Source organism: Schistocerca piceifrons, chromosome 2 (genome assembly GCF_021461385.2).
Source record: "Schistocerca piceifrons isolate TAMUIC-IGC-003096 chromosome 2, iqSchPice1.1, whole genome shotgun sequence".
In the NCBI taxonomy this organism is placed as follows: Eukaryota; Metazoa; Arthropoda; class Insecta; order Orthoptera; family Acrididae; genus Schistocerca; species Schistocerca piceifrons.
The window spans coordinates 307921070-307946984 of NC_060139.1; the positions used below are offsets into that span (position 1 = coordinate 307921070).

Consider the following 25915-nt stretch of genomic DNA (forward strand, 5'->3'; position numbering starts at 1 on the left):
CAAATTTTCAGCTGTCCACATCGAGGTATATCAAAAACACCAGTCGGCAGCTGAGGGTTTCAGTTAGTCATCATTTATTCCAGGGAAAAGCTGCACGGTCAACAACAGTAATCTGTTCTTTTGAGAACAATTACTGTCTTCATATATATATAAATATATCTCTCTTTTCACTCTTCCTCCCTCTTGACATGTACTCAATTGCCATCTGCTGATTGCAAACACTAACATCAAACAATTGCCAACATCAGCACACAAGGCACACATAGTAAGTCACCGTTAGACAAAACTAGTATAGAAATGGAAATTATGGTAATAGGGTATACACCAGTACTTACCAATAGCAGATTAATATCCCCAATAAGGTCACATCCAAGAAATCAAGGTCATATATGAACTCCAAAAAACATCCTAATACTTCAAAACCAAACTTGAAACAAAATTAATGAAACAAAAGTAACTGCAAAAATTAAAATAAAAAAACGAAAAATGCATCTCCATTCCAAAACAGCAACTTAACTCTCTTTATTTGGCACATAGACCCTCACCATACCTTCCAAAAAGAACTCAAACAAGCACTAATTTTGTGGAAGATTCTTCCTCCAGACATACTAATCTAAATGATTTTGTAGTACTGTTTTTTGTTCCTTAATTCAACAGAATGATTTACAGCCAAATGTATGCACACAATTTTGTCTAATGTGTTATAACTAGTCTGCCCAACTGACATAATGATTGAAACATCTGCTGTATAACTTTTTACTAACTTAAACATAGTACAAGCTATCCTATCTTTAAATACCTCAAAAATCACGTCTGGAGAAGAGTGATTTCCTCAAACAACTGCCCAGATGCCCATGGTCCAAAAACATCATGCTCTCTCTCATCCCTTTTTCTTTTTTCTTTTTTTTTTCAAATTGCAATTTGTCAATTTCTATAACAAACCCCACCCCACCAATTTTTCCCCCTCTCATAACAAAATCTGAACAAACTTCCTGGCAAAACAAATACCAGTCTATAACAGTTTTATGGTCTGTTTCTTACAATAGCAAGCCATTAGATTGTACTGTCTGGCAAGACTAATGACGCCCATTGGCTCCCTCAGTTCATCGTCAAATTTCACAACATTGAGGACTATGTTGTTCCCCATTCCCACTGTTTTCCACATCTTCAAAATATGAAGCAGAACTTTGCCCCACGCTCACCTCTATATTTCATGATTCTAATAATAACTGAAAAGTAATTTTAAATCCCACACAAAGATTAAAAAAATTACTTTCTATATAAACCAATGAGATTATGATCAATAGGATGTAAGGCTACACAGAAATTCGATTCAAGATATGCATCAAAATGTGATGTCATAGCAGCCATTACATCACAGGGCAAAGCCAACAGCTAGTATCAAACATTCCTCTAGATTTGCCCCATCCAATAGCTACACCACTTCCATTGCCATTCAGTTAACATTCACATACAGAGAAACCCCATGCACAACACAAATGTCCCACCTTATAAAACTACATTAAATAAATTTTCTTCAGCAGTTGACGATCATCATCTATCGGTCCTAAACACATTGTGCTACATACAACTCCAACAAAGTAGCATCTTGCACTAAACCAGATATCTCTGATTGGATAGTGTTGAAGTGTTTTACTTTCCTGTTTGAGGTTTTATGTAACTGCTGGCTCACTCCTTATAGCTGAAGCTGAGTCGGAACACTTCCTGATATCTGTCACTCGAAATAACATCTGACATATTTACCTTTTTATTTTAATTTGGTCATTGTAGCTGATTCTCTTCAAGTAGAGGTCCTGCTAATCAGTGCCTTTGAAATCCCATGTGTAGCCAAGGAAAGGCTTGACTTCTTCAAGTTCTGCAGCTGTTATTGGAGCAAAAGAAGATAACTTCCACCCATATCATAAGAAAGCACGTCCACTATTTTCCTTTCACAAACAGATATTTCTTTAAGTGGTGCAGATCATGAATTTGAATAGAACATGCCTTTATATGACATACACCTTCAAGGCACAACATAACAAAACAGATTACAATATATTTCATTTTACACAAAACCATCTTGTCTTTTGTTTTCATTCTTGGAGAGTGTGGTTGCTCTTTGACAATCAAGCCACTACCAAGTCGCGATGCCAAAATGTAAAAGGCCCCACCCACAGCAGGTGAATCCCTTTATTTGTCACCGCTTCTTGCTGTTTTCTCATATTCCACACCTCTCATTTGATGTCAGCTCATAAGAAAACAAACACCTGTGCATAGTATTTGTTCCACAACTTACTCCCTACTTAATGTTATTCTGTCACAATCATGTTTCCTTGTACTACACAACAAGTGGAAATGTTGTTTGCCACAATGGCATGTAACACTTCAGTGTGCACTATAGTCCCCTAAATATCACTCTCCTAGGGACCCGGAATACAAAATGAGACCACTTAACAGCACACACAGAAGCATTTAGACCATTGTCCTTCCCAAACTCCATATGTCAACAGAACAGTAAGGAATCATCGTATCATTTTAGGTATTATCTACTATGTGCACCACGTCAGTTTGCAGAGTTTAGATTTAGATATAGAGCATGCGACAATCAGCAAACACCCATCTCCAATTCTTTAAACAATCAAATTCCCCTGTATAAAACATCATATCTCCTTATGTGTAGTGCAGTGATATAATTTTGCAGGTACATCAGTGGTATATGTGGATTCTGTCTTCAAAATGTGTTGCAAATAGAACTAGTAGTTAAGAAGTAATAAATTAAAATGTCATACCTGATGTTGCAGTTTTAATGCACAAACAGAACTTTTTTCCTACCATCATTTTGTAAAGTTTGTTTGTGTCATCGATTGTAAATGAGAATCTCCATTTATTTTATAGATATAGTTATGGTACACACACAATCACTCTACTCATATTAGTGATAACATTCATTTAACAAGCTAGAGACTCAGTAAATAAAATGACAGTGTGAGGCACATCATGTTATTAATTTCTCTGCCCAGTCAAAGTAATTAGAACTCATTCATGAAGAACATTCTTAAATACTGGACACAAACAGTCTGGGCAATTTGCACATTGTGAGTTATGCTGCCTCAAGATATATACAAAGTTTCTAATTGCAATACTCAATTTATTATGTTAAACCTTTAAGAGGAAGAGGAGACTACAGTTTTTTGGACATATATTCAGAATGGATAACAACAGACTAACCAAGCGGATATTCACATTACTCAATAGCTACAAATCCAAGCCAGCATGGTTCATAGAGACTGAAAAGGACATTGAAAATGCTGGAGTTACAATAGACACAATAGAAAACAGAACACATTTCAGAAAGGCAGTTCAAAAGGCAGAATTTCAGGAGAGAAAGAAAATAACTAGACGAAAGTGGACTCAAGAAGAAAGGGAACAACACTCTAAAAGGATGAAGGAAACTTGGAAACTGAAGAAATCTAATACAATGAAGAGTAGCCAACCCTCCAAATGGGTTATTCGAAAGAAAAAAAAAAAAAATGAACTGACCATGACAGCAATTTAAATTTTTAAATTTGGTCAATAACTGTATGAAACACTGAAAATCAAATCTGGAAACCATTAGATAGGCTACCTGCAACTGGAAACATGCCTCGGGTTAGCCATTTAATAAATATAGATGTGCCATTCCTCTGCAGACTGTCATCTTGCTGTTAAGTCAAACAGCAGCTTGCAGCTGGAGGATGTGGACTGGCTGGTGGAGATGGGCAACAGGTTTTGGACAGTCAAACCAACTGTTCAGTCTTAGCATACATCACACCAGTCACTCAAAGGGATGCCAGACTAACTGTAAGATACCTGTGGCAGAAAATCACACCTACCTTCAAATAGTTATTTTCAGCGTTGCATTTACAAACAGGCCATCTACACTGCAGCCTAGTGACTTTGCCACAAAGGTGCCTGCACCATAAAAATTTAAGATATAGAAAATTTCTTTTCATTAATACCATAGTATAAATGTAAAAGGTGTGGATATGGATGTAATTATTTTGTATGGATTTTTTCAGCTGTTTCAGACGACAGTAAGTGTGACTTAAGTTAGCATATACATTGCAAATTCTTCAAATTCCCAATGGTACCATGATACTTCAATAGGCAAAGCCACTAAGACTTTTAAAAGAATGGTTGCCAGTTTGAAAATTAATTTAAGTATCACTATAATAAAAATTTATGTTACATTTGTCATCAAGCAGCTAAATAAAAATAATACTGGAGCAGTGGACTAGTGATATTCTTCCTGAATAAGTTTTAATTATTTTTGACTGGGCAAAGAAATTAATTACAAGTTGCCTATGTGCCTCACACTGTCATGGCATTTACTAAGTCTCTGGCTTGTTATATGAATGTTGTCATTAGTATGGATATAGTAATTGAGCATACAGTTATATGTTCCAAATAGGTGGAGATTCTTATTTACACATGATTTAGCCTCTAAGACTGGGGAAAGTCAATATTCCTAGTGCCTTGAAAATTGGCTTAGTCATTGCATGAGGTGGTGACTGTGTCATGATAATCACTATTTGTTTTTTCCATGATAAATATTTTCTTGTGTGTTGACCAATGGAAAGGAATGCCATGTGAAAGGATTTCACTGGCCATTGAAATGTCAACAGTTCCTATGGAACTCAATTGAAACCTTCAATTCAGTTCTCTGCAACCGTATCAAAGGCTGCCTAATTTGCTTAGCCATTTGTCTCTGTGAATATTTCATTGTAGCATTTTATCCACCCAAACTCAAGGAATTTAGCCTTAGTATACTATTCAATAGTTTCATTTTCAAACAACTATTGGTTCTTTAGATGATTTATGGTTACTTCATGGGCAGAAGATCATATGAGAAGATTTATTGATTTATTGATTCATCCTATAAATCTTTCCAGATTGTGGGGTACAGAAAACACACACACACATTATATATATGAGGGAAACATTCCACTTGGGAAAAATATATCTAAAAACAAAGAAGATGTGACTTACCAAACGAAAGCGCTGGCAGGTTGATAGATACACAAACAAACACAAACATACACACAAAATTCAAGCTTTCGCAACCAACGGTTGCTTCATCAGGAAAGAGGGAAGGAGAGGGAAAGACGAAAGGATGTGGGTTTTAAGGGAGAGTGTAAGGAGTCATTCCAATCCCAGGAGCGGAAAGACTTACCTCAGGGGGAAAAAAGGACAGGTATACACTTGCATACACACACATATCCATCCGCACATACACAGACACAAGCAGACATTTGTAAAGGCTTACCCTCTCCCTTAAAACCCACATCCTTTCGTCTTTCCCTCTCCTTCCCTCTTTCCTGATGAAGCAACCGTTTGTTGCGAAAGCTTGAATTTTGTGTGTATGTTTGTGTTTGTTTGTGTATCTATCAACCTGCCAGTGCTTTCGTTTGGTAAGTCACATCATCTTTGTTTTTATATATAAGCAGATACATGAATTTTACCTTTTTCCACAAAGGTTCCTGGAGTAGCTGCACTGTCTTGTTTCAAGTCTTCTGTATCTTAAATGATCTAGAAATTCTGCTACTGAATAGAAGCAATGATGAAGAGATTAGCCAATTCAAGAGCCTTTCACTGTGCTGTTGACTCGGTGAGAGAAATGTGGAGAAATGTTATGAGAGAGGAGGTTTCCATTAACCATGTGTTGCCATATAAGTCTAAGAACCACTAGATCACTGAAGAGTTTTCTGCAAGATGTTTGATTATAGACATTACAAAATAAACTTATTGCATACTTCTCTAGAATAAACACTTTTTTGACCTTAGCTTCACAGATTCAAAATATTATGGTATAGGACAGCATTGAGTGAAAGTATGCTAGCAATTCTATCTGCAGGGAACCTAACTTATCCACATACTGGTGCCACCTCAATCTGTCATCCATCTGGTTGCTTAGGAATTTCACACATGTAGTTTTATCCAGTGTGTGCCCTTTGATCTCTGCTGCTGGTGACTGTAAATTGTCTTTAATGTTTTGAATTGCATAATATGAGTCTTTGTAAAATAAGGGTAAATTTGTTTACAATAAATGAATTTTATGATTTTTCAGTTATTCTACTGGCTCAGTTTGATTTGGGTCCTTCATCCATGTACTTGTGTTGTTAGCAAACATTACAGTTATGATCAGGCCTCCAATGAAATTAGTCCTATTCCTATGATATGATCTGTTACTTTGGGCCTCTTTTTGCATTATTAGTACACTGCCTGCCAAAAAGTGAAGCATTCAGTAGGAGAGGAGGAAACAAAATGAAACTTCAAGGATTAAGAGGATATGGGATTATGTCAGTGATTAGAAAATAAGTTAAATTTACAAAGAACTTGGTAGTATGAGCCCACTTATCAGTATGGTGTTGCACTCCCTCTGGCCTGGACTTATGCACTGATTTTGATGGGAAAGGTGTCATAAAGCTATCATATCCTTTCCTGGGGCAAGCCGGTCCACAACTGTTGTAACTCATCCTTGATATCCTGGATACAGGCACTGAGATGGAGTTGGTATCTCAGAATACACATTCTATTGGGGACAGATATGGGAATCTTGCTGGCCATGGGAGTACCTCAACACCATACAGACAGTAAATGAGCAGACGAGCATTGTCCTGTTGAAAAATGACATCATGATATTGTCACTTGAGAGGAAACACATGAGGCCACATGAATTTTGTGACATACTATTGTGTAATCAGCATTCACTCAATCACTATCAGTCATGGCCTGAAGTCGTACCTGATGGCTCCCAACACCATTACCCTGGGAAAAAAAGAAGTACCGGTTTCGAAGGAAGAAAGAGTAGAATTTAGTGTCAATAGTTCAGTCATTAGAGATGAAGCACAAGTTCAATTTATGAAAGGATGAGAAAGGAAATTGGCCATGCCCTTTTAAAAAAACATCCTGGCATCCATGCTACACTGCTTTGTTATGACCCTTGAGTAACACACCTGCAACTCTGCAAAACATTGGTAGAAGGGGACCTCTCACCAGATAATCCCCATACTTGCTGACAATGTCATCTGGGTTAATCCAGAACCACGATTCATCACTGAACAGATTGTGACATTACTTATCAGAGGTCTATCCTTCCTGCTCATGCAACCAATCCAAATGGAGCTATTCGTGTTGCTGTATTAATGGCAACTTACACAGGAGGCTGTAATTCTTTAAGCTGGCTGCTGGTAGTCTCTGACAAATGGTGCTGGATGACAAAAAATGTCACATGGAATCCTGAACTTTATTCTCAGATGACAACATGAATGTAAAGAATTGTAATGTGCTTGGTACTCAATACGGTGATCCTCCCTTGTGGTTGTCAGATGTGGCCAACCTGAATCTTGATGATGAGGAAGTCTGTCCTCAGATTTCCATGCAATCCAATATCAAAGGACTGTCACATCTGAATGCCCCCTAAAGCCAGATATTGCACAATTCCACAAGCTGGTCAAATGAAGACCCACAATGCAGCCCCTCTGATAGCACTGTCTCACATGAGTACGTGGCTTCTCAAAGTCCTTCAGTGATCACTCAACACCTGACACTGTTAATGCCTGATAACAACATTAGACATGGACAGCACTAATGCAATCTGGTAGCCATTCTATACATCACAGAGAACTGCAACTCTAATCAGTTAGATGTCAGTGGATGGTATGTTCATGTATGAAGTTACATTGACGTCTAATCATGTCTTCTTTCTGGATCCTTCACTTCTTTTATCAGGCAGTGTTTATGACTGTCATACAAGGGAATGCCTGTAATACTATAAAATTATAGTTTTCATAGTACACTTTTATAGTGTGGGAATCTAAGGTATTTCTTCCCAATTCCACTAGAACTGGATTTGTCAGATCATTACTGTTTTCCAGTTGAGAAGTCTTTAAAGAAACCAAAAGGTTATTTTCAGAAAGATGGTTTAATATTTTTTGTAAGCTACCTTCTCAAAAATGTTTGAGAATGGGTGAAGGAGGAAGATGCGTCTATAGTTTGAGATATCCTTCTGATCTCCACTTTTATAAGTGGATGTTATTAACATGTATTTCAGTCTTCAGGAAATACACCTTGACTATAAGTTACAAAGGCAACTCACAATACAAGGTTTTTGTATTTTGATTGAAATAGTTATTATTTTTCTGTGGCCTGATAACTTTTGTGATCTCATTTACAGTTTATTTGTTAGAATTGATGTCTCCTGATGGAATATGCAGTATCTGTATAAGTCCTTGCTAAGGCCCATTTTGATTTGATTTGATTGTCAATGACCTGAGTACAACACAATCTGTTTTGCTGCTATTGTAATCAGGGCATTGAATAAAATTTATCTCACCAAGTTTATTCTTTTTGTGCCTAATAACACTCTAAAATTCCTTTGTTTTGTTCTTGTAATTTTGAATTTTTTGTGCATGGTACATGGTTCTTGACACTTTTTTGTGATATGGTGAAAAATCTTGCAGTAATGTTTGTAGCGCATCTTTCCATGTTCATTGTTTTAAATAAAGTTTAAACAAAGTATTTTCTTCACTGGAATAAGACAATTTTATTCCAAATGTTAATCATCCTTCTATTGCAGCTTCACTATAATTGTGGCAGAGAGAGAGAGAGAGAGAGAGAGAGAGAGAGAGAGAGCTGAGGGATTCTGTATCATAGGTGCAATATTTTGTAGTTATATGCCTACCACATTTTTCATTATGAAATTTGGAACACTTTTCTTTCATACATGTAGAATGTGCTACTTAAAGTAATGACTGCTCTTTCTACAAACAATACATTGAATGGAAAGATGACATAAAGATTAAGGAGCCACAAGTCTGAACATTTATGTTTCTTTATTCTTCAGAAACTGTAACAAATTTTGTACTTATGACTGAAGTGACAAGTTAAAGGGTTCATCAGCCAGCCAATCTCTCTAATGAGTTTCAAATGGCAGCATCATTGTAAACTTGACTTCAGCCAACAGAACAAATTTACATATCACATTTCTTCTCTTTGAGGCAGCATTTTTATATGGCAGTTGCAAAACTGTATAACTATTGTAAAAATTCACAGAACATGAACTGACTTATTAAAAAAACATTCTTCATTATTTAGCGTAGAACTTGAAATTTTCATCCTTCAACTACATGAATTGTGAATTCCAACTGTAGGCAATATTCCTTCAACTACACGAACTGTGAACATTAAATTCTTCCAAATTACTGATACGTTACTGTGTTGTAGTTTTAACTTCTGTTACCTGAGGTTTGGTTATCTCCTTTGAAGTCTTGTTACCTGGATGAAAGACAAAGAGGAAGCACTTTTAAACAAAATACAAGTAGTGTACATATTCTTGTATCATCATAATACTGAATGGATACCACAATTACATTGCTGCTATAGGTACAAACTAAGACAACAGTGGCAGAGTGTAAAAAACTGTAATGCAGTATTATATAAATCTGAGATGTATTGTTTTGATATGGTGTAGAGTGTTGAATAGATTACAGTCAATAGTATGCAAACAAACATTGTATTAAATTTACAACAAACTATAAGAGACTTCTGGCTACACAATTTCATAACTGCTTAGATTTATGATGGATTGGTTATATTCTATGGAATATAAAAACAGAAAACTTATTTATCATTATACACTAATGAGCCAGAACATTAGGACCACTAACCTACTATTGGTATTAACCTATCCAGGTGATAGGAGCATCACCTGGCAAGGAATGACAGCTAGTCAGACACATGAACAGTGCATGTAGTACCAGTGAGTGTGCTGTTTGTGAATAGAATGGGGAAGGCACACAATCTATCTGAGTTTGACCGAGAGCAGATTGCAATGGCCCGGAGGCTCAGCATGAGCATTTCAGAAACTGCACACTTGTTGGGTGTTCAAGGACTGCTGTCATGAGTGTCATCAACATGTGGTGGAACCAAGGTGAAACCACATTAAGATGCCATGGGGTTGGGTGAACACCCCTCACTACAGATGTATGACCCCATAGGCTGGACAGACACTTGTTCAGTGGGATGGAAACTAGCTGGCAGCTATGGGGAACATTCAAATGAGCATCCATCGGTCCAGTGGAGCTCTTGCAAGGCTTCATGGTAGCCAAGGACTACTGTATACTGGTTGCAGACCACGTGCACCCTCTCATGACAATTGCGTTTCCTGATGACAGTGGCATTATTAACAAGATAATGCACCATGCCACAAGGCTAGGAGTGTGATGGAGTGGTTTAAGAAGCACAATGGCAAGCTCCAGTTGAAGCTTTGGCCCCCCAACTTGCCAGATATGAACCCGATCAAACACATCTGAGATGCAATTGAGCATAGCATCAGAGCTCATCGCCCTGCCCCCCATAATTTATGGGGATTAGGTGACTTTTGCATGTGCAGATGTGTTACTAACCCCCGCCAGTGACCTACCAAGGCCTTATTGCTTCCATGCTACGATGTGTCGCCACTGTTATCCATGCCAAAGGCGGGCGTACACGCTATTAAATAGGTGGTTATGATGTTCTGTCTGATCAGTGTAGCAAATAATACCAATATCATTTTTGGACAGTAAATATCATATGCGCAGACAAGTTTGGATAGTAAGAAAAGAAAAATCAGTAAAATTAGCAGATAAAAATATGTACGGGTAAAAATAGTTTTGGAAAAAAAAAATACTATTCAGATAGATATCCCACAGGCTATTCAGCTAAAAGTTCTGTAAGTTTTTGAGGTAACTGTGTCACTTATGAGAGAGTTTTCTGCCTGACACTACTTTACATAAATAGTTACATGATTTAAATCAAAAGACATAAATACTCTACCAAAAATAATTTTATGTTCCACCACACACATACTCATTATTTTTCCTAAAAAAAAGGTAATTTGAGTAATATTAATCTGAAGAAAAATCATCATGGAAAATTTTTAAGTACAGAACAATTAGTATGATACTTATGAGTGCAGTATTGACAAGAAAAAACTGTACATCTAAACACCAAACACCAGTGTTGTAGTCAGTAAAGATTAATTACGATTTAAATCCCCTTAATCTGTTTCATGAATTATTAACAAGAATGGTGCAGACAAGAAGTACACATGAGGAGGAGGAAGCCTAAATCATTATTTCACTGAAGCCTCTTCTCATTTATCACTTTGTCAGTCCAAAAAAAGCTTATGAAATTTATCACTCATGTTCAGTACCATTAAAAAAAATCTGTTATTTTCAGTAATATTGTGAATTTCCTGTATTAGTATCTATCTTCAAAATAAAAATCTCAAGCTCTATATTTTAGATAAACTATCCATATCATACCATTAAAGGAAAGGAACAGTATATATTTCCCTCCAGATACCTGTGTCATACACCAAACATGCAGAAGACAATGGATTGCCACTCACCAGCTAGGGGAGGCAGTAAGCAGCAAGCAAGCATGTAAAAACAATTGAAGTCTTACAACAAAGTTCTTTGGCAGAGCTAGCAAAAAATTGCTGACTGGGGTAATTACTGATTGTAGACTGGATTGGCAGCGGTGATATGGAAGGGGTAGGGGTATGGAGTCAGGGAAAGGACTGGACGAGACAAGGAGATTCAGAGGCTGGTGTTTGGATGGGAAAGTGAAAAGGGGGGGGGGGGGGTTGTCAGATTTTGGTTTCAAGTGTAGTGTGTACATTAAGATCACATGTAAGAGAGAGTAATCATAGTACTTAGGTTGTACGCTTCCACATTTTCTTTTTCTGACCTGTGAGAAAGGATTTTCTGCTCTAAATATAGGTTAATGACTCACAATTCTTTGGTGTATGACACTAAATTTTGTATAGCATCCAGAGAGAGTTTCTACAACATAAAAATCACTTACGTGGGCATCCCACATACCCTGTTGCCCGAGTAGATGCATCCTGTGAGTAATAACTTCAAGAATTATTCAGGAGAACCCTACAGTTTTATAGCTAATACTGCAGGTCAAAAAATTTGTATCCAGGGTCACTACAGAATTGACAGAGCCTTTGATTATATCTTTCACCTGGCTGCCAACCATTAGACTCCAGTCATTCCTGGGGATAATACCATAAGTTGAGAAATAGTAGTTGCCTTCACTATTTTTCACCAAGTGAGGTGTCACAGTGTTAAAGAAAATGCCAAGATGGTTCCTTTCAAACAGACACAGCAAATTTCATTCCCTACCCTGCCCCAGTCAGAGCTAGTGCTTGACATAAATGGGATGTTAAATGTCACTGTTTCTTCTTTTTAAGCCGCTGAGCAAAATAAGCAAAGCAAGATCTCTAAATGCAGATGAAAGATGACATTCATGTCAACAAAAGTTGTGAAATGCAGTGTGTTGACCAAAGTTAGTTCAACAGCAGTCAGAAGAGCCCTACATCTCAGATGAAACATGCTGCATCCTATACTCTGTGACCCATGTTTACCTTCACCTCAGAGATACTTAATCCACGAACAGTTTGCCATTCACCCCTATTTCATAACAAATCCAATGAGATCAGAAACAATGGATGATCCAGAAGCATCAAAGGTGATATCGGCAGCCATCCTCTCAAAAACTACACTGCTGCCATATTCCACCAGCTAGCTGGTCATGGTCAGTGCTGCTTCCAGCTGTTCACATACAATGGCGAGTGCACACTACATACACACACACAGCAATCGCCATCACTGAGTATCTGTCACTATCAGATACAACTTGTTTGCCCAACCAGAAACCTTAGAGTTAACAGTGCAGGTACACATATTTGTACCTGACTATGCAAAAAAATCAAAAAGTTCAAAAGAATAAGAAAAAATAAAATTGAAAAAAGGACAAAGAGGAACGAGATGTAAGGAGTTAAAAGCACCAATTCTGTGTACCATCAATTCTACAATTTTTTGGTTGGTTTGTGGAGGTATGTGGCATCATATATCTGCAAACAAGTCATGTAATTCCCATAAATAAATGGGCCGCTGATTTGTGTACATAGTGATAGCACCCAATAGTGATCCAGAACAATTCCATTGGATTCACATCAGGCGAGTTTGGTGGTCAAGACATCAACATGATTTCACAACCATGCTGTTCAAGCCACTGTGGTAAGATTCTGGCTTCAAGACATGGACAGTTATACTGCTGAAAGATGATATGACCATCTGGGAAGACACCAAGCATGAAGGGATGCAGGAGGTCCGCAGTTGAAATGTCTTCAATTACTACTGCAGGTCCCATGAAAGTGCAGGAGAATGTTTTCCATAGTACAATACTGCTCCCACCAGTCTGTGACCCATGGCACAGTGCATATTTGAGCTGCCATTCACCTTGATGAAGGCGTTTATGGAGATAACCATCAACCTGGTGTAGCAATAAACATGATTCATCTGAAGAGCCGATACATTTCCAAAGATCCACAGTCGAATCCTGATGGTCCCGTGCCAACTGAAGTCATAATTGTCGAAGTTGTTGGATCAACAAGGGACCATTCAGGGGTCATCTGCTGTGGAGTTTCATGTTCAACAATGTACCATGAACAGTGTGCTCCAAAACACTTGTGCTTGCCACAGTATTGTGGTCTTTCGGCAGATAGACCACTTTACAGAGCAGACAAGCCTCCAAACCCCATGTTCTGTGGAAAATCATGGACCTCCAATCATTTAGAGCTTAGTGGTAGTTTCACTGTCCTTCTGTCTCTTTCCATAAATGTTGATGACAGCAGCGCATGAATATTCAACCAGTTTCACCTTTTTCGAGATAATCGTTAACAGGCTCTGCATAATAATAATCTGTCCTTTGTCAGAGTCACTTGTCTCAATGGATTTCCGCATTTCCAGCCCACATCTCTGCTAAAATGATCCCCCATCTGTCTGCTCTGCTTAAATACTTTCCTTACCGCATCATGTGCCCACAGTGCCACCAGGTGGCATCCAACATCGTGGTGAACAGTGGTCATAATGTTTTGGCTGTTCAGTTTATATAGATCAACTGAAGTACAGGATATAAATTTTACATTTCTTGCTTTTTTTGCCTTCACCAGTACTAGTATCCTGTTCTTCAGATGACCTATATAGGTCAACTGAAGTACAGGATACATATTTTACATTGCCTTTTCTGACATTCACAAGTACTACTATCCTATTCTTCTTTTTATTTGTTTTCACAGGCACTAGTATCTCACCCTTCAGTTGATCTATATAGGTAAACTGAAGTACAGGATACAAATTTTATGTTTGTTGCTTTTTTTTTCACCTTTAGTAGTACTAGTGTCCTAGTCTTCTGTTGATACTAGTACTAGATAAGTTGAAAAAAACTGACATATATAAAATTTGTAACCTGCACATCATTTTTGCTAGCACTAGTATCCTGTCCTTCAGTTGACCTATGTAGATCAACTGAAGAATAGGATACTAGTACTTTCTACTGTGAAAAAATGATATGTGTAAAATTATGTTTGAATTATGGATATATGTTGTATATGTCTATGATCCGTTTTATCTGTACTACATTCCTTTGTTTCTCAACACTCATCTATGTCTTTGTAATGGATGATACGTCGTAACTTGTGACATCATTTTCCAAAGCTGACGAGTTGTATCCCATTTTCATGAAAGCAAGATGGAGTCTGTATAACAGTGTTCCCATTCACACCACAGCAAGTGTGATCAAACTCATCAGATTCACTTTTCTATCCTACTCTGCATAGGTAGAATAAAGTTTTGGTCACTTGCAGGTGTGGGAGCCCATGCATTAATATGGCTGTGTGCATGGGTGGTGGGCCCACTAAGCCAGGTGCAGTGCTTTGGAGAGCTGCAGGGTTTGCACCTGTGTAAAATTTCAGCCAACCTACATCCATATACAGGGATGGTGAGCGCATCCCGAGAGCTGGCTCATGCTATTACTTTGTGCATCTACATTTTGAAGGTCCTGACCATATGCTCAGCTTCAAAATTGGCTGCAGGATGGAAAGGGGCAGTGGTCGGGTTCTTCATGCCATTGTGTTGATAGAAATTCTGAAACACAGATACCTTGAACTGAGGGCCATTGTTGAAAATGGGAAGAAGATGCCATTGCCCCATTTACTGAAAATATTATGGATAGGGTACAGATGGTGGTTGCTGTGTTGGTGACAGCCATCTGTGTCACATAGAGAAAGTTAGAGAGGGCGCTGACATTAGCAACTCCTCAGAACAATCCAGTGATATCAACATGCACTCTTTGACAAAGGTGGTCATGGCACAGCCATGGTTTAAACTCTGTAATGGGGCTGACTGAGTATGAACACATGCCCAGAAAGTCTGGATGGTATGTTGTGATGTAAACACCAGGCCAGTATACATGACACCACATTATTGTCTTCTTTATGTACATTCCCGAATGAACATTGTGGAGGAGTTTCAGTATGTGGAGGAACTACGGTATTTACTCGAATCTAAGCTGCACTTTTTTCCGGTTTTTGTAATCCAAAAACCTGCCTGCGGCTTAGAATTGAGTGCAAAGTAAGCGGAAGTTCTGTTGGTAGGTGCCGCCACAACTAAGTCAGGGTGTCTACGACCCGGGACAACCGGGAGATCTGGGAAAAACCCGGTAATTTTTTTCATCCGGGAGAAAACCGGGAAAAACCCGGGAATCTTTTTGAGTTCCGGGAATTTTTCATTGTTTTAGTTTTCAGTTAAATTTTTGTCATTTTGACTGGTAAGAACCAATACTCCAACAAAAAAATTTACTGTATCCTGCTTCTGCAGAATAATACTGCAGCAACAAATCATGAAACAGAGAAAAAAAAAAACGAAAATAAAACTTAAGTCGCAAAGAAAATGCGCCATATACAACAACAAAACACAGTGCTCATACAAGCATCTGCCAACAGCAAAGTGTGTCAAAGTCTTTAGGACGACTGTGCAGTGCTTCTTAACAACAAATTGCCTCCAATGAGCGTGACGTGACAATTGTTTACATTACATTCGTTTTAATGCAAGATCTTTTAATGTTTCACACGTACGAACATGCAGGCTTCCTGCGTCATCATAGCTGCGCAAGTGCAGTGACACCTGTTATCTGGTGCTCTGTGGCAACTGCTGAAACGTACCTATCTAACAGGTCACAGAAAAATATTGCGAATATTGCTTTGAAAAGCGTTACCTTCAAAGTAAATTTCCTTTTATGTAAGATAAACTATGTGAGACAGTGTACGACGAACTTCTTAAATCACAGAGCATTTGACTCTCATTTAAAAATCAACTCTTTGGGGATGACCATATGAAGAATTTCGAGCCCAGAAGATTAGACATTTACGTCGTTATTAAAAAATTTTACTGGCACATTTATGTGATGTATGACGCGCAAAAAAGATCAAAAATATATGTGGAAGCTTAGCTTCTCTTGCAGCGTATTGATCTTAGAGACCAATATTATATGTGATAACTTTGCCTTTCTTGTAGCAACAATTGAACATTAATTTAAGCCATTAATTTTTCTTATGTGTGTGTCCGCGCTAAGAGTGATCTTGCTATTGGCTGACTACATCACGTGTCAAATGCTGTCATCAGCTGCCGAGATCAGGTGACATGAGCTGTGACTGGCTTACAAAAAGCGTGTCACAATCTCGATTTTAATGCTTCGCAAAGTAACATGCGGTGTTTGGTGGAATTCGAATTTATACCTTCGTAACACGGAAATATGCAGTGTATATGTTTCTGCACATCAAAGATCTTTCCAAAACGTGTTTTTTCCCCTGAGTTTCATTTTCTAAAGTGTCGGGAAATTCTACACCGGTGTATAAAACCATAAACCATAAAAGGATTGATAAGTGCCGAGAAAAAGTATACTGCCACTTAACACGGAAAAAATGTATTTTCACCTGGGAGAAAGTGTATTTTCAACCGGGAAATCCGGGAAAAATCCGGGAATTATTTTTCCTTGTCCATGTAGACACTCTGTAAGTCCTGCCGTCGAATATATGTAGCGCTACACAGGCATGCTTTGCAGGCACAAAGACAAATACTGGCGCCGAAACTTCTGCGTGAGTAAATAAATTAAAAAGAAAGGTGGAAGATGAGCTTTTTTTTCTCTGCCCTGAGTTTCGACTTCTACATTTTCATACATTATCCGACGAAGTAAATACAAATTCCGTATTGTTCATCTTCGAATGTAGCAGCATTTCAATGTACTACGAAAATCCGACTGGCAAGACTGTTTGGGATGTTTGTCAATATGGCCAACTCTACGTTCTGAATTTTTTCCTATCTCTGAGATGATTGCTAATAGGATCTTTTATGTATTGTGAATCACATGCAGTATTCTCTTCACCATAAGAATAATACGAATTTAAACATTTTGCCATGTATTGCTTCATGTTTGCTGCTATCTCATTGAAACCCTGTCTGCCTTATAAACTACGAAACAAGAGTGAGACAACAGCAAACACAGAAGAATATACATATTGTGTCATGTTTATATTCATATTATTCTTGTGCCCAATAGTGGTACAATCAGAAATGAAGCACGGTGATTGACTACAGTTTTAAATTTAAGATGACTCTGATTTCTGTGCAGAATGTAATGTACTAAGGAGGCTTCTGCAAAGATTTTCAAACGGAGAAAAATTTTCGCGAAACTCTCGTTCAGAACATATTCTATCATGCGCAGTCTATTATTTGCTTCTTGATGATTATTGAAGAAAACAGCAGTGTGAGTAACAACAAATAGCAGTCCCTTGCTATTGTTTTGCTAATGAGATGATTCCTCTCTTTTGTTTTTTAATTGTAAGCTGTGGTAGCGGGCACAAAAGCAAGCCACCATGCCACGAGCGGCGACAGGTCGTAAACACACATTATCAAAATGTGACAAACAATGCAAGACACAGTACAGTAATGCATTTTCAGCTTAGAGTGACGTAAACACCTATAACAAAGAGAACGACACTTATCAGATCAAAGAAAAATAAGCAATCAATTCAAACCAGAGGAAGCATGTGAAAAAGGAAGGGTACCCGTATAAATACGGACGGAGTGCCTGACGCATAGCAATGGCTACCTGGTAAAGCTTAACTGCTAAGCTTATGACTCGAACCAAACTACTGTAGCTGTATCGTCATTCATTCAACTTAAATTGTGTCTCATATTACAATGGACCAACTTTGTTTCGATTTGGTGGTGTGGCCTAAAACTTTTCTCTCCCCTTGAATTTTGAGTCTCAAATTTCAGGTGCAGCTTAGATTCGGGAAAATTTTTTTCCTTGATTTCGAGTCTCATTTTTCAGGTGCGGCTTAGATTCGAGTGCGGCTTAGATTCAAGTAAATACGGTACTACCATCTGGCATTCAGGATCATCTGTAGCCAACCAGTGTGTGTGTGTGTGTGTGTGTGTGTGTGTGTGTGTGTGTGTGTGTGTGTGCGTGTGTGTGTGTGTGTGTGTGTGTGTAGTAGTAGTAGTAGTAGTAGTGAGTGAAGTGTTATGAAACAATGTGTGTATAGTGTGTGCAGTGACTGATAGTGAGATATGAGCGAACAATGTGGCATTACATTATTTAAAAAGTTATTTGTAAAAAAGTATTGCATACCAGGAGTAGATCTAATATCTAATGATTGCCTCTAACTAGAAGTCTGTAAATATATGTGTATATGAATTAGCTTACTTTAAATTGATCTAAATTTGTAAATACTTTGACATGTCCTATATCCTTGTAAAAGGAGATCTACGGATGAATAAAGCTACTACTACTACTACTACTACTACAATATGATACAATCAGTGATGTTAAGCCTGCACCATAATGAAAATTGTGTGTGCCAGGCACATGGCAGATGTGGTCAGCCCTACTATACAGCAGACAGGACCATGTGAGTAGTGGATCATCGCCTTTTTCTGCTAGCATGCCATAGTTGGGAATTGATTAAGAGTATATTGTTGACTGGCTTCCAAGGCAAAACACTACGTGCCTGAAACTTCCTGGCAGATTAAAACTGTGTGCCAGACTGAGTCTCGAACTCCGGACCTTTGCCTTTCGTGGGCTAGTGCTCTACCATCTGAGCTACCCAAGCACGACTCATGCCTTGTCCTCACAGCTTTACTTCTGCCAGTACCTCATCTCCTACTTTCCAAACTTCACAGAAGCTCTCCTGTAAACCTTGCAGAACTAGCACTCCTGGAAGAAAGGATCTTGCGGAGACATGGCTTAGCCACAGCCTGGGGGACGTTTCCAGAATGAGATTTTCACTCTGCAGCAGAGTGTACACTGATATGAAACTTCCTGCCAGATTAAAACTGTGTGCCAGACTGAGACTCGAAATCAGGACCTTTGCCTTTTGCAGGCAAGTGCTCTACCATCTGAGAGACCCAAGCATGACTCATTCCCTGCCCTCACAGCTTTACTTCTGCCAGTACCTCGTCTCCTACTTTCCAAACTTCACAGAAGCAAAGGTCCCAAGTTTGAGTCTCAGTTCGGCACACAGTTTTAATCTGCCAGGAAGTTTCATATCAGCGCACACTCCACTGCAGAGTGAAAATCTCATTCTGCATTACATGCCTGTCAAGCTCTGCATCTGGGCCACACAACAAGCAGGAAAGTGTGTCTGCATTTCAATGCTTCGTGGTGGGCTGATAATTGATCTTGCAGGTGTTGTTGCTCTGAACAATGGCCACCACTGCAACCGCCATGTCATCGTATCAGAAAGTTTTGAATGGAGTCTGAAAAGTGAAATAAGAGCTTTTTGATTGGCAATCAGGTGAAACTTAGTGCCATAGAGATACACATAAAATTCCCAACACAGTGTACAATAGCCAACAGCCAACCCTTCTGGCTCAATTTTCAAATAATTACTCTGTGCTACATTGAACACTTTAGATGCAAATGCCATCAGATTATCTGTGGGGATAGCATGGCACCAACACCACAAACTCATGTACCACTGGCAAATGCTAAACATATGCCAGGATGGTATGTTGCAAAACAAGGTGCCACCCTAAAGCACTTTATAAATTACACGAAAGCTTCCTGTCACATCTCTGAATTAACACATTTGTTTATAATTTAACACCTTTTTTCTGCAAATTACACTCCTGGAAATGGAAAAAAGAACACATTGACACCGGTGTGTCAGACCCACCATACTTGCTCCGGACACTGCGAGAGGGCTGTACAAGCAATGATCACACGCACGGCACAGCGGACACACCAGGAACCGCGGTGTTGGCCGTCGAATGGCGCTAGCTGCGCAGCATTTGTGCACCGCCGCCGTCAGTGTCAGCCAGTTTGCCGTGGCATACGGAGCTCCATCGCAGTCTTTAACACTGGTAGCATGCCGCGACAGCGTGGACGTGAACCGTATGTGCAGTTGACGGACTTTGAGCGAGGGCGTATAGTGGGCATGCGGGAGGCCGGGTGGACGTACCACCGAATTGCTCAACACGTGGGGCGTGAGGTCTCCACAGTACATCGATGTTGTCGCCAGTGGTCGGCGGAAGGTGCACGTGCCCGTCGACCTGGGACCGGACCGCAGCGACGCACGGATGCACGCCAAGACCGTAGGATCCTACGCAGTGCCGTAGGGGACCGCACCGCCACTTCCCAGCAAATTAGGGACACTGTTGCTCCTGGGGTATCGGCGAGGACCATTCGCAACCGTCTCCATGAAGCTGGGCTACGGTCCCGCACACCGTTAGGCCGTCTTCCGCTCACGCCCCAACATCGTGCAGCCCGCCTCCAGTGGTGTCGCGACAGGCGTGAATGGAGGGACGAATGGAGACGTGCCGTCTTCAACGATGAGAGTCGCTTCTGCCTTGGTGCCAATGATGGTCGTATGCGTGTTTGGCGCCGTGCAGGTGAGCGCCACAATCAGGACTGCATACGACCGAGGCACACAGGGCCAACACCCGGCATCATGGTGTGGGGAGCGATCTCCTACACTGGCCGTACACCACTGGTGATCGTCGAGGGGACACTGAATAGTGCACGGTACATACAAACCGTCATCGAACCCATCGTTCTACCATTCCTAGACCGGCAAGGGAACTTGCTGTTCCAACAGGACAATGCACGTCCGCATGTATCCCGTGCCACCCAACGTGCTCTAGAAGGTGTAAGTCAACTACCCTGGCCAGCAAGATCTCCGGATCTGTCCCCCATTGAGCATGTTTGGGACTGGATGAAGCATCGTCTCACGCGGTCTGCACGTCCAGCACGAACGCTGGTCCAACTGAGGCGCCAGGTGGAAATGGCATGGCAAGCCGTTCCACAGGACTACATCCAGCATCTCTACGATCGTCTCCATGGGAGAATAGCAGCCTGCATTGCTGCGAAAGGTGGATATACACTGTACTAGTGCCGACATTGTGCATGCTCTGTTGCCTGTGTCTATGTGCCTGTGGTTCTGTGAGTGTGATCATGTGATGTATCTGACCCCAGGAATGTGTCAATAAAGTTTCCCCTTCCTGGGACAATGAATTCACGGTGTTCTTATTTCAATTTCCAGGAGTGTATTAAGCAGGTGGGAAATCTGGACCACATTGGGAATAAATTTCACATAATAATTGGAGTTCTTTGAAGTTCTTAGGAGCCTGTAAATTAGTCATTGCATCCACATAATCTTGTGTGGGCATAAGCCCTTCTTTGCATAAGACATTTCCCAAGTATTTGACACTGGGCTCAAAGAAATTGCATTTGTCAATATGATAATGAAGACTATGGTCTTGGTGATGCTCAAGCAACATCTGTAGAATGAGCTGCTGTGTGTCTCTGGTAATGAGAAAGTCATTTAAATAATTAACACAGCTGGAGGTACTTTGGATGAGTTGATCGAGGTATTTCTGGACTATTGCATGAGCACTTGTGACCCTAAATGGCAACCTGTTATAATTATACATGCTGGATGTCATATTAATAACTAAAAACTGTTTCGTCTGATCACCTACAGGCAACTGAAAGTAGGCATCAATATCTATCTTTGAAAAATAATGGTCCCCTGCTAATTGTGCCAACAATTCCTCCAGCCTAAGAATTGAGCATTAATGCCAGACTTAAAATCACCACAAATTCAAAATGGTGCATTTGGTTTCTTAACTATTGACCATGAGGATAACCCTTTGGGTAGATAATGCTGGAGATATAGGTATCATACTCTGTAACCTGTTGAGTTCAGCTTTAACTTGCCCACACATGGCAAAAGGCACTAAATGAGCTCTATAAAACTTAGGCATTGCTAATTCCTTTAAGGATCGGAGGGCCTGGAACCTTGTTGTGCAACCCACTGCAGGTGCAAACAGCTGCTTATACTGTGCACATAAAATTTCCAGTTGTGTGTCAGATATGACAGCTGAAAATAGTTTCACTTGGTCCTGAATCTGAAAACCAAAAAGTGTAAAAGGTCTAAGCTGAAAATGTTAGTTTTTGTGAAAGAACAGACTACGAGCATGATTAGTTGCTGAGCTACATTTTTATACTTTGCTTGACTATGATCTCACACAACAATGGGTTCAACAGGACACTGTACATCACCACTCTACACTGAGGGGACCTCAGCTGTGGGGAACCAATGTGCCAGTATGCGTCCTCATTAATCAGAGATACCGATGCACCTGTGTCCAACTGGAAATCCACTGTTTCTCCATTAATATCAACTTGCAACATGAGCCTATCCATTCCATCTGCTGCTGCTTTGGGCACTTGCAGGATAGCATGTAGTGCACTGACAGGCTATGTTTCTGTTAGCAGCCAACTGGCACAGACACTCAATAGAAGCCCCAGTCTGCAGCATGCAAAACAGGTGATGTCACAGAAGTGGCAGTGATGCTGTGGGCCACTACCTGGACATGATTTGACAGCACAAACTGTTTGGGAAACCAGAATGAGATTTTCACTCTGCAGCAGAGTGTGCGCTGATATGAAACTTCCTGGCACATGAAAACTGTGTGCCGGACCAAGACTCGAACTTGGGACCTTAGCCTTTCCCGGCAAGTGCTTGGATAGCTCAGAAGGTAGAGGCACTTGCCCACAGAACGCAAAGGTCCCGAGTTCAAGTCTTGGTCCGGCACACAGTTTTAATCTGCCAGGATGTTTGGGAAACCTTTGACACTGACAGGGAGGAAACCATTGTCTGAGCCTCTGCTTGCTTTGCAACATGCCAACGGCAAACAAAGCATTTCTTTTCTTTGTACACCTACCAATGATGAGGTGGTAAATTTTTAACTACTGCCCTAAATACTGAATCCCATGTCACTGGGCTGCCAGATGAATGGGTGCTCAGTAAATTGATTATAAGTCATCAGTTGATCATAGGACACAACATCAGCACCAGAAGAATTGAGAAAAAGAACTGTGAAACATTCCTTGTGCTGACACAGTTACTTTGTGAACTCTGAAATGTTTTAACACACCACTCTGGTTTGGATCAGATGACTCCCAAGCCTTCCCACTAACTTCTCTATCAGGAGAAAGACATATTATAACACCACAGACTAATAAGGTGGCATACAATGCACCACACTGCTCACAGAAAAAAGATCACACTTGTGTGCTAAGCCTTGCACGTCAGAAGCCCATACGGTGATATGTCTGTTGCATTGTTTTGAGGCTACTTGCAACTATGAAGGTTTGGTGACTGTAATAGTCAGTCAGCAAATCACAAGCATCAGGAAAACTCAAACTACTTAAGCCCAAGAATGGACATAGTTTTTGCACATATAGTTTATTGCTAAAAGTTAGTAAGAGTGCACACTGATGTTCTGGAACAGTTACTTGATTTGACTTGAAGTGAAGAACAAAATGACGTGAACTGGCCTCCCAACTCTCATTTGTCTGTAGACCCATTCCCCCCTCCCTGGCTACAAACGATCATATGGGTAACCTTGGCAGCTGTAACAGCAATTTCTGCTGCTGCCCATGGAGGTCTCACTGCTGTTCTTATTACTAATGTTCCCATTGTTTTATGATCTATTGTTGTTGTTGTTGTTGTTGTTGTTTGTGTTGTGTCTGATGTGATGGCACAACTGAGAAAGGACTCAAGACAGCTGATTTTCTTTTTCTTTGTTTGTGCAATGCAATTACAGTGCATTTACTGCACAAAAGTATGTGGTGCTTGGTGTAGGATAGTAACCTTTACGATTATTGATCATTAGATGAGAGAAAACTTTTGAAGTTATGCTGTGGAAGTGTTCAACTATGGCTATAAAATGTTCATGCTGGTTGGGCATAGTCAGTACAACAAGGTGCCACTTTTGCAGATGTCCCTTATTGAGCTCTGAGTGCGCATATGTTTGGAAAAACAATCTGGACACCATGGATACTATTTCCTGCTGTTGGAGTAGTGAGGTTTTGTGGGAGAGTGTACTTGAAGCTTGTGATTCAAATGTGTGCTGCTACTGATCTGTTGTTTGGGCTTTGTTGCTAAATGGATGTTTGGGTATCAATTCTGAGTTGTATGAGAAAGATGAATTTAGAATCTGACAGTGATTTGGATTCCCTGCCCAGCTGCAATTATTGGTATGGAGAACAAGTCAGAGGTACTCAGGCTACATACTCCACATACTCCAGCTGCAGCTTGCTACAGCATGAGGCACCACTGCGGCAAGTGAGTCACATAGAGCCATCCATTGATGTGAGACTGACTGTAAATACTGTGGCCGGCACTAGCCAGTCAGACTCTCACTAGTCTTTGAAGCCTTTGGATATGAACCCTTTAGATATGAAGCCTTTAGATATGCTTTATCACCTTTTAGGTTTGCAATAGTGGATGACAACACCACCTATTGACACTTAGAAGTTGTTCCATTTGATGATATTGATTCAATGTGCAAAGAATTTTCACACCTATTTTCAACAGGCTTAGGGTGGACAAATAATTATGTAGTTCAAACTCAGTTAAAGTCTTCTGCAGCAACTTGCAACTTTAGAGCTAGACCAGTGCCAGTAGCACTGCAAAATGACCTCAAGTCCAAAACAGATTGTTTGGTGCAGACCCATCACATACAGTTGATGGACAACACCACTGATAGTATTATGAAATGTAAATGGCACTCTGTGTGTATGTGATGACTTTATGTCAATTATAAATGCATAGTCAGAGATTGACATCTATCCTGTTCCAAGGACAGAAGATCTCATGTCAAGACTCTCAGGTGGACAGCTCTTATCTACAATTGATCTATCTGAAGCTTATTTACAAGTGCCGGTAGACAAACAGTCCCATCAGTTCATCGTCATCAACACCCCATTTGGACTGCACAGATACAACAGATTGCCTTCCAGAATTGCTAAATACCAGCAATTTTTGAACGTTTTTTGTTAGTATGGTATAACTTTCCAGCCATTTATGCCAGCTAGTGCTTGATAATGGTCATTTGACTGAAACTAGTAGCAAGTTTAATTGTGGAAAATAAAGGACAGCTGAAGGTTCACAATGAACTTTAACAATTTCATGGAGCAGCTGACTCTAATCATTCTGAACATAGTCAGTTATCTGAACAACATATTAGTAAGTGGCTTTACAAGAGATCATCATCTTATGAACTTATGTCTCCTGTTCTATACACTAAAGAAAAATGAACTAAATTGCAAGCTACAAAAGTGTGAATTCTTTCAAGACCACCATCCAAAAATTCTATACATTTCTTTATGGCACATAATTTCACCACATAACAAACCATAAACCATTAATTTCCTCATTCAGTTCTAAGAACCACCTTCCAGAAAAACTGCACAATGTCTACAATGCTGGGCCCTCTTCCTCAGCAATTACACTTACTTAATTCATTATTAACTCACAGCATAACATGCCAATGCAGATATCCTATCCAGATTACCTATAGGACCACGTGCTTCATTTGTTTCTCAGGAAACACTATGCTTTCAAATGTATGACACCTTACAATACCATCTACATGAGTTTTCAGTCACTGCATCCATAATTGCAAAG

At 39.8% G+C, this 25915-nt stretch overlaps 1 long non-coding RNA gene across 1 annotated transcript in view; it reads right to left on the reverse strand.

Annotated features, from left to right (window-relative positions):
* Window positions 1-8856: 8856 nt before the first annotated feature.
* LOC124777830 overlaps window positions 8857-25915 on the reverse strand; it is a 105524-nt gene continuing 88465 nt past the window's right edge. The window contains exon 5 of the long non-coding RNA XR_007015785.1: window positions 8857-9315. This is a non-coding gene — a long non-coding RNA (uncharacterized LOC124777830). The remainder of the gene's footprint in view (window positions 9316-25915) is intronic.